We start from the raw sequence: 11330 nt of genomic DNA on the forward strand, positions 1-11330 counted from the left end.
TGCTTGAAAAGGAAATTAGGAAAATAACTCCATTAATAATAGAAACAAAAAGAATAAAATACTTAGGAGTAAATTAATTAAAGAGGTGAAAGACTTGTATACTGAAAACTACAAACATTGTTGGAAGGAATTAAACAAGACACAACACAATGGAAGACATCCTGTGTTCATTGGCTGGAAGGACTAATACTGTTAAATGTCAGTCCTACCCAAAGCGGTCTACAGATTCAAAAGCAACCTCTGACATGGAATCTAGAAGGGGCATGTGATGAGTTGCTTAACTAAGGCTAAAGAGCATATGTGTGAGAGGTGGCAATGACCCAGAGGGCAAAATTCTTCGAACAATTCCCAGGGCTGAGTGAGATTGTTGGAAGAATCCAAGCCACTTTCCTCTTTTAAAAACTCTGATGTTACTGCAGGAGTGTGAAGAGACCATGATTTCCATTTCAAGGCAGCTCTAGGCCCACTAAGCAGACACCATGAACAAAAGCCACTCTCTTGAGTAGAAGAAATTGAAGAACAAGAAGTTATCCTTGAAATTGAACAGTAACAGACATATCCAAGGAATACTGAGGGGATTTGATTTCTGTATGGGTCTTGCGGTAGATGAATGTGGGGAGATCACAACTTGAGGCAACTGAACGGCACTGGAATGGTGGTAATACAAGGAAGCAGGATTATTACACGAGAAACATTGGAAAGAGTAGAAATAATGGCTGTGTTCAGCAGAGAAATCCATCATTTCCCCATGTCTAATTTCCAAAGGGCCTGTCTCACCGGGACATAAAAATTCAGGTTGTGAGCATTTGTCACATCAAATTTTTTATTAAAATTGAAACACTTAAAACTCTACTAAGATCAGGTCCAAAATCCTCTGACTGACCTATAAAGTTCTCCATCACTTCGGCCCAACTTACCTTTCTCGTCACTTCACCCCACCTCCCCCTTTCCAATATGCGGTGTTCTGAAACCACACTAGGCCATTCGCTAACTCCCTCAGCATGCCTGGCACTTTCACAACTCTGTGCCTTTGCTCAAGCCTAATTTCTGCCCGCTATGCTTCTCTTTTCTCTCCATCCAGCAAATTCTTATCCCCATTTGTGAAGCCTTCATGGCTCACTTACACTGCTCAAACATCACTTATAGTGTGAAGTCTTCACGGCTCACTTACCAGAGAGCTTGTCTCTCATTCCTTTTCTCCACCATTACATTATATTCCAATTATTTGTTTGCATGTCTGCCTTTGTGCTGAGACAGGGAGCTCCTTGAAAGCTAGTTTTAATATTCTGGTGCTTAGGCAGAATTGGCAAAAATGCAAATAGCCCATGAGGCTGCATTTAAAGCAATTACAGCAGTATTTTGTCCTGCATTCTCTCTTGCTACACAGTGACCCCCCCTCCCTGCCCCCTGCACTTATCTCTTCCCAGCTGATCCTTTCAGTTTACTACTCTCAGACCCAAACACAGAAGAAAACATCTCTCTAGGCAAGGTTGATACGTTTATCTGTAAGAAGGGCCAAATAAATGTTTCCATTGTGTTCTAAAGTTGTTAAATACCCACACCACAAAAACCCACAAAGAATTTTTCAATCCTGGGTACATTTTCAGGGAAATGTAACTAGCATGTTTTAATTTATATTTAACTTACCAACAGAATGTACTTTTAGTTGTTACCTTGCAAATTGAATGCATTTCCTTAAGAAGAGGAGCATTCTATTTTCTAACAAGGTGTTGTTTTGCCAATTGAAACTTGAAACATAATAATATTAATTAAACTGAATTGCTAGCTTCTTCAAGAAAAGTTTTTTAAATGAATAAAATGGAGTTCAGGATCTGTGGGTTAGTACCATCAGGGGGTACAATGGAACCTGATTTTTTCTTTTTTTCTCTCCTTCCCTCCACTTATTTTCTGTGTTCCTTCCCTCCCTCTCTCCTTTCCTCCCTCCCTCCCTTCCTTCTTGCTCTCTCTCTTTCCTTCTTTCCCTCTTAATTACTTATATCCTGTATTGTGTCATGAAAGACACATAATATACCATAACAATAGCATCATAATATATTTATCATAATAAAAAATACTTTCAAACTATTTGAGGTAACCTTGAACACACTCAAAAATTGTGTACCAAAATGACATAGTATGAATGTTGCAGTTAAACTTCTAGGGCGCCTGGGTGGCCCAGTTGGTTAAGAGTCCAACTCTTGGTTTCAGCTCAAATCATGATCTCACAGCTGGTGAGTTTGAGCCCTGCATTGGGCTCCACGCTGCCAGCACGGAGCCTGCTTGGGATTCTCTCTTTCTCTCTCACTTTCTCTCTCTCAGAATAAATAAACTTAAAAATATAAAAATAATAAATCTCCTTCTAAACTTGACCTTTTGATGTTTTATTTCATAATAAATCTTGAAATTTAGACTAATTCTTCCCAAGTTTGTCTCACATAGAACAGTTACCAAGGTACACATTTTCCTTTTGTGAGTCTGACTCCCTAAACAAAATGACAACTGTGGTAAGTGATACTAATTTTCAAATGGACATGCTTATTCAACAACTTCCTGAGCAAGATACTATGTTGGACGTGGGGAAAGATAAAAAAAAAAAATAGTTTCATCTATCTTGAGAATTCACCAGATATGGTTAAGTTAAGAGCAGGGAAATAAAGGCAGGGCTCAGCTCTGATAACAGACTCATCCGTAGAAGTGGGACAGACATTTGGAACAGATTCTGAGAGAAAGCCCAGTGAGAAGACAATGCTGGGTATCTGAAACATTGCAACAAACAGTAGAGGTTAGCCCAGGAAATTAGTCCACGAGGTGGTCTTTTCAAGGAAATAAGAATATTCCTAACCAAGAACTGTCTAATGAGTCCAGACCAGTCCTCTGGGAGCTTAAAGGAAAGTTAAGAGAGTCCCTTAAGTTAAGTCAGCAGTAGACAAACCGGTGATGCAGTCACAAGCTAAGTCTCCAGGACCAAACAAGAAGGCAATGTGTCAGATATTCAGGGACAAATTACATGCAGTGACTTAGAACCCAGGTTTTAAGGCACATGGCCCATTACTAGAATAGAGGCATGATATCAGAAACCAATTTGGAGAAAAATCATGATGTTACCTTGCAGAATTCTTTAGATTACTGTTACCTGTCTTGAGTATTGGTCCTGAAGTTTAGCGTGAGATTGCATATGCTTTGGAGTTCAATTGCAATCATCAGTAGGGAGGAAAGTACAGCAAAATCCAGCAAACAGGGCTGGGAATTTGTCCCTGACTTCTTGACTCACACTGCAAGAACAGAGGGACAAGAAAGATGGTACCCAAGAGGAAACATGAGTTACTATTTTACCAGAGGAAAATTTCATAGATATTAAGTTGGCAAAAACATTCCCTACTGTGGACTTCAACATAGTGATGCTGTCTAATAAATAAACAGTAGGAAAACTATGGTATGTATTCTGAAAGATTTAAGCTATAGTTCCATCCAAAACCATTAACTTCTGCAGAATTCCTGTGATTTTGATGTTGTGGAAGGATTAGGGCCTTTACAGTTTGTTGAAAGCTCTAAGAGAACTTTGGACTGATGAACGAACCTCACATGTGAATGAAGTATTGGACTTTGCTCTCTCTTAATTTCCCTCTCTCTGGCTTTTAAAACCTAGAGTCATATAGCTATAAGCATATTCTTACAGCTTATAGTATACAGTGAGAGCTTCAAGAACTTGTGACTATTCTTTCTGGTACTACAAGCTTACTCCAACGAATTAGTGACACCAAGAATGAAGAGACAAGGAGGTAGGTAACAAATGCTATTTGAAATCAAACCCAGGGCCCTTGCCTATCTAGCTGAGGAGTAGAGAATGGGTTGATTCGATGACAGTAACCACCAAAGTGACTGAAGCAATTATAGGTTTTTGCTAAAAGCCAATGGTATATTTTTCCCCAAAATCATGCCTTCTTTTCTAATTATAAGCTGAGACCCATAAGTAGGTTGTAAAATCATTTCAGTGGGTTGGGACTTGGGTCTTTAATTATTTATAAAAGAATAAAATATAGTTGAAGAGTAAAGATAAGCAAAGAGAAAGAAAAAACTTTTAGTTGTGTGTGTGCACATGTGTGGGGGGGGGGAGGTGCTGAGTCCCAATATAAAATACATTTCTTTCCGTGGCTTCCACCTTAAAAAATAGATATAGACTTAAGCATCGATGTAGCTATAAACATGGAGAACCAGATATATAGAAGAAATAGCTGGCAAAGGTTCTCCAAAATACTATTACAAACCCCATAGGAGGCATTCTCCACCATAATATTCATGGACATCCACAAAACTATAATCATAACAAAATGACTATCTTTGGCAAAACCAAGCATAACTAAAAGTTAAAACAGAGGGAACAGGTTACCTAAAGTTTGGAAGACAAACTTCAAACTTAAGCTTAACTTCTCCAAACTTAAGTTTCTCATGTTAAACAAAATAATCAGGGGTGATTTAAAGAATGTCTAGTTCCCAGAACACGTTTCTAGTGTATTTCATTCTATTCCATTCTTGTGTTCTGCTGACCCCCAATCTGAGCATTGTCATTCAACTTCATCTACTTCTAATATCAAATGTTTTTCACACAGAGTATTTATGGTGTCTTCTTTATTTTAATAAAGTTTCTTTTTTACACGATAGAATGACTTTCTATTCAACAAAGAGAATGTAGAAGAAGGAAAATCACTCTTAGGCCTAACATTTAAAGCAAATAGTGAGGATTTTTCTAAGCAGGGTCAAGTATCCAATGCTTTCAGAGAAATGTACATTAAACTGCAAGAACAAGTTAAAGATCACATTATATAGGGACCTGTAATATATATATATGAGTTATACGGACTTCTACAAATGTACTTCCTGATAAAATGAAGAGTGAGTCAGTAAAACATTCTGTGCTGGCAGAAATACCCACTGATATTTTGGAGTGGGGGTGACCACTAGAATTCCTTTTAAACAGAGTACCAGCTGCATAATTCTCTGATCTCACACCCACTCATGCTGATCTTCCTTTTTCTCTGCCCAGGCACAGAGTGGAAAGAGATCAGAACAGAATTCTTACAGGGAGGCACTCTGACCCTCCACTCCCCTTCTGCTCTGACTCCAGTTCAAAGATAGAAATGAAATCCAAGCCGGGTGTGGTTACACTGTGGGACGTGAGTTTGGCCAGAGCCCAAGCATTGTTATCTCATGTATTTTACCCAATCCTTGAGCCCTCAAAGTTCTATCTCTGATTCATTCTTTTTCAACCCTCTGAACCTTGAACAGAAAAAGCTGGTGTTTTAGAAGTGGATCAGAGTGACGGGTATCCTCTAAATCCAGAGTCCTTACTGTGGTCCATAAGACGCTTCCCTGGAAGGCTTCTGTCTGCCTGTGATTGCCTTTCCTGAAACACTGCCCCTCCTGGCACTGCCCTACTTTCCAGCACCAAACACATCCAGCATGGTCCTGCTGCACATGCGGTTCCTTCTGCCTGCAAAGCTTGTCCTTAGGTGTTTGCGTGGTGTGCTTCAGATCACTGCTGTACCTCTGGAACTTTCTCGGCCCCACCACTCTGTATTCCATATACCTAGCTCAATTTTTCTTCATAGCACTTACATGATTAGCTTGATTTCTTCTGCTACAGACATGGCCTAGAATGTTGCCACTGCCTTTGCTCTGATCCTTAACCAGCTATATACTCATACCCCTTGTTCTCCATTTCCATATTGATAAAAATGAATTATTGCAAAGTTCAAATGGAATTACATGTAAAAGCTCTGAACTCAATGCTTATTACATTAAAATTCAAAATTTCACAATGACAAGGATTTGTATGTTTAAAGTTATACTTCAACCCCCAGAACAGTACCAAGTATTGGTTTAATAAATACATTTGGAAGGAAGGAAAGGAGAGAGGGAGGGAAGGAGAGGAGAGACAGGGAAGGGAGAAAGGAAGGAAGGAAGGAAGGAAGGAAGGAAGGAAGGAAGGAAGGAAGGAAGGAAGGGAGAGAAGGAAGGGAGGAAAGAGGACAATTATGGATCAATGTTACTTTCTAATCATTGTATTTTTACTTTTTTCCACTAATGTGGCTCTGAAATACTTCTATGAAGGAAAGCATGTATGGTAAATGAATATGCACCTACCTTTTCCTAATTCATAAGAGGTCCCCACCTCCCTTCTGATCTTCTGACTCCTTAATGTTCTTCAATCCTTATTTTTGAAGATATCTAAAAACCAGCAAATAAAGTAAAACATGAGACGTAACATACTGAAGCCAAGACAGCAATGGTATAGGTGACAGGTAATAGTTGAGACCCAGAGTCTAGCAAGATCTACCAGGATAAGATGGCCCATATAGCTAATGGCTCATAACTATGAAGTGCTCCAGACAAGAAATTGAATTCGTTGCATGTCCACTGGTAGACACTCTGGGAGACCAAACAAACAAAGCCCAGGATCAAAGGTATCTGCCAACAGAAATCCCAGAAGTCCAGACAAGCAGAAAGTCAATGTCAGGGAAATCTAACAGTGGTCTTCTGGTCAACTGTGAGCTACATGGGGGCAGGGAACTCTTCCATATCCACAGTGCCTACCTAACTCTGACATGTTGTGAATGCTCAAAGATTATGTGATGAGAGAATAAATTAAGGTCTTTTTTTAGTTGAAAGTAAAAAGCCTCAACACAAATTCTCTTAAACAAACAAACAAAATAACAAACCTGAAGAGCCCGGGTTTAGATTTGACTTCAGAAGCAGCTGAATGCAGGACACCAATACTATCATCAGGACGTATGGTCTCTTTCCGTTTTCAGACCACCAGCACTGCCCAAGTCTACATGCTTTTTTAGTGTCATCCAGGAGGAGAAGGGAGAAGTCTCTCACACACATGAATTAGGGAAGTGAAGCGCATGAAGCATTGCTTCTGCTTAGAACACACACCATTTTGAGCCAATCACTGGAGTTAAGGAAATGCAAAGTGCTGATTATCTGAAGCCTCTTTAAGAAGAGCATAAAATCAACTTCACAGTGACACCTGTACTGTCAGAGACAGAGGGAATTCACCAAAAGGAAATCTGGTTAAGGTTATTTCTTAGAGGGAGTGTGAGTGAGTGTTGGGCTCCATAAACAACAAATGTCCACACTGAGGCAGCAGGCCCAGGCAAGCGACTCTTGCAGCAGGGACCCAAGCGTGAGGTCTAGACAGGGCTCCGTTCTCTGGGAGCACTGATGGAAGTAAAGCAATGTGGGAGGACTTCAGATATAGATTGGGGTAACAACGGAAATGGGACGCAGTCGTGAGTCAGCACGATTAGGAACTGCTACTATGACTAAGGTGAAGGGGACTGTGGGGGAAATTAATATGAGACCAGCCTCAGCTGCTTTAATATTAAGCTCTCAAATGCTTCCTTTGAATGAGAACATGGTTGGCTTTGGTGAAACCGAGGAGATGATAGCATTCACGTGGGGACCTATCTATTATCCTCTTACTCTACCAGGGCTTAAATATCTCCTCTAGGACTGGCACATTACCTTTAGGCACGTTTCAGACTCATATTAAACTTACTACATGTTGGACATTATCTACAAAGATGGGCCACAAGTACCCCAATTTCAATCCATACAATATTTTCCTCCAAATCTGGCTCTTTGCCTATATTGCCAGTCTCAATTACTAGCACCTTCATCTAAGCCAGAACTCTACCCACGATCTTTCTCCTCTCTCCCTGTGTTCCTAGCTATCTATTATCTATCTTTCCATCTTTATCTACATCTCTAACCCTATCTCTCCTCCTATCCAATCAATCATTAAATCCTACCTCGTATATTTTCTACTTATTGCTTGACTCTATTCACTTTCCCCTAGCCCAAAAACTGTTGCCTTGACTCAGGCCCATCTGTTGTGAAAAGTATTTCAATTGCCCCCTAGCTGGATTCCTTACCCCTAGATATACTTCTCTGAAAACCATAGTCATAGTCCACATAGTTCCTCTGCATTCCCATAGCATTTTGTGCCTGCTTCCTTCTTAATATTTACAATATCAAAAAAAATATTTACAATATCATATTGTGATTATCGGTTTATGTGTCTGTCACCCTGACTAGATGTTGAATTTCTTAAGCATAAGAGTTCATCTTTGAGTCCTCAGTACCAAACATAGTATCGATAGAAGTAGACCAAATAAGTCACTGAGTATCTACATACTTGAACATAAGACTAAATCAATAGATATTTCCAAATCTCTACTAATCACATGACTACCACAGAAGATCGACATTCATTGCCTTGTCTTGGGACCATTGTGTAAAATAATTTTCTTTGGCACTTACAGTGCAGTAGACAAAATTCTACTTTATTGGAATCTTTTTCTTTGATGACATGATTTACTTTCACCAGCAATTTACAAATGCAATGGCCTATGGTTCTGTAATATGCATATTATATCTTTGAAGATGAAAGAAAACATTCCAACCTTGGGCTGTCTCCCTCAATTATAATTACAAATAGCCTACTTTGCACCATCATTCTGGACAAGATACAAAGTATCTTTGGATATCAATTTGAAAACTCCATTATAATAGTATAAACTCATCTAAATAATCCAAACTCGAAGTAGATATAGGGATGTAAAAAATCTTACTATGAACAATGAGCTTTCCTCTGAATTTATTGACTAATAGATTGAATTATACGTAATCATTTTGGCTCACCTACTTAAAAGATGCTTTGATTATGTAAGATAATGAAATTTTTAAATATGCTTCTAGGTTACCATGTGTGTTTATCTTTGTTTTGATTATGATATGTGACCTGCTTTAACTATTCAGACAAGAGACATTACATAATATGTTAATAGGTATTTGCTTTATAGTAAAATTGCTTAGATAAATCTGTGATAAGCTCTGAATCTAACAAGACTTTTTTTAAGTGCTTTCTTACTCTGCAAGAAAGTTCAATTAAAATTTTAAAAATTTTATTATTTAAAAATTTTTTTAATGTTTATTTATTTGTGTGAGAGAGACAAAGTGCGAGCAAGGGTAGGGGAGAGAGAGAGAGGGAGACACAGAATCCAGAGCAGACTCCAAGCTCCAAGCTGTCAGCACAGAGCCCAATGCGGGGCTCGAACTCAGGAGCCATGAGAGTGCGACCTAAGCCAAAGTCAGTCGCTTAAGGAACTGAGCCACCCAGGTGCCTCAAAAAAATTTTACCAATGTTAAGAAGTAAAAGTACTTACTGATATTTATACATTCTCTGATACTGTAACTAAGTTCCCTTCTTTTTTAAACATTAAATGTCATAGTAGAGGATGTTTATATTGTAAATCCAATGAATAACTTAGAAGTAATACTAATGAATTTGCTCCAGACACAGCTTTAGTGCTATATGATGAAAAGGCTATAGGTGCTAATGCTTACAGAAATAACTCATCTAAAGTCTAACCAGAGTCAAAGGCAAAAAAAAAAAAAAAGACACAAGCTAGAGATAATGTAATTTTCAGGCCTGATGATGCAAAGTGCATTGTCAAGTCATTCCAAAAGATTTAAAATTTGGGTCTTTGAAAATAACACACAGCCTTGTGTTTACTTTATAAACACCCAATAAGTTATTTAATAATTTATTATTTTAAATTTATGATTTAAATATAAATACATATTCAAGTGAGAAAACTCGCTATTCTTCATCCTTCCCTCAACATGCATCTTTTTAATTTACAGAACAAGTTCCTTCATTCATGCCAAGGACTGCTGACTTCTATTAATGATCTATATTGTGCTAGTATGTGTTAAGAAGTTAAATGAAGATAAGAATTGTTGAGACAAGATCACCTTCAAATGGGCTGCTGCAATAAGGTCTGGAAACCCCGTAGTAACATGGGTTACTAGATACCTAGCACTAGGCTGAAGATATATTACAGTTTTATCTGTAGAGATATAGACACTGGCCTGTCAGATTTGTACAGTGACTTCTACCAATGCATATTCTGTTACACAGTGCCTCTGTGAGTGTGTGTGCATATGTGTTTTTGTATAATGAGAGAGAGGTCAGCTTTCTTTTCCTCAATGAGTCAGTGGTATTGGGTCAGTAAAATTAACATTCCTATCTCGTATTTCTATGTTGAAACAAATTACATGCTAATAGGTTTGTATGTTGATAATGGTGAAGCCTTTGCCCAAAATACGCAACCTGTATTAGTTTTCCTAATAAATATTCAAAAAATATTCTCCTTATTTTTTACAATAACATGTTTCTATGTGCATCTGACATTCAATGTTTCATGTGCCAGAGAAAGACAATTGAAAATACCACAATTTGAGGTTCAAATGAAGGGTCATAAACTAGTAGATCACAAGACAAATCTTTTTTTTTATTTGACATACATAACACTTCTAAAAATTATTTAATTTCAGTATTCAGTGTATTTTATTTGACATACATAACACTTCTAAAAATTATTTAATTTCAGTATTCAGTGATAGGGAGATTTTGTAAAAAGTCTGCATGAGAGTTTATCTTGACAATCAAAAGATCTGGAAATATTGGATTCTCACTACTATGAAGATTAGGTGAATTACTGCTACTTCCTTTAGACTGAATATGAATCTTCAGTTTAAGAATGTTCTCCATGCATGCCTGTTTCATCATCCATATTATCTGTCTGGTTCCTGCAAACATTTGAGGTTGCAATTCCTGGTTTACATAGAGAGTATCATCATCTAAGTATCTGGTAAATAGTCTAATTAAACATTTATTTTCTGTTTCCTTCCCAACCTATAATAAGAGTACTGATACCTTAACTAAAGTATTCTGGTTATTAGCTTCAAAATGATACTTTGTAAGTGCCTTATAATCCTTTAATCAAAATGAAACAAAACAAAATTGTTCTCATTGGTTGTTCTAAAACCAGAAAGCCAAGTCTATCAGTTTTTGTAAAAATGTATTTTTGAAAGTTCATATCTCTAATTATTTACCCCTCTGCTAGAAAATCGGTCTTGATGGTAGTCGAAAAATAACATTATCTTCATATACAAAGTATGACATATGTCCATGGAGGTAGCCCATGATCAAGACAGCCACCCATCATCTTGTGAAAGTATCCATGGATATGTGGATATACTGACTCATATTTTTAAGTTATATTTTTTAAAAAATATTTTTCCTTTTCTTAAAAATTTTTTAAAATATTCATTGGGACGTCTGAGTGACTCAGTCGGTTAGGCGGCCAGCTTTGGCTCAGGTCATGATCTCACAGTTTGTGGGTTCGAGCCCCGCATTGGGCTCTGGGCTGTCAGAGCCTGGAACCTGCTTCGTATTCTGTGTCTTCCTCTCTCTCTGA

General features: G+C 37.9%; 1 pseudogene; it reads left to right on the forward strand.

The window, feature by feature from the left end:
* Window positions 1-479: 479 nt before the first annotated feature.
* On the forward strand, window positions 480-787 carry LOC115305116 (annotated as a pseudogene).
* The last annotated feature ends 10543 nt before the right edge of the window (window positions 788-11330 follow it).

Source organism: Suricata suricatta, chromosome 10 (genome assembly GCF_006229205.1).
Source record: "Suricata suricatta isolate VVHF042 chromosome 10, meerkat_22Aug2017_6uvM2_HiC, whole genome shotgun sequence".
NCBI lineage: Eukaryota > Metazoa > Chordata > Mammalia > Carnivora > Herpestidae > Suricata > Suricata suricatta.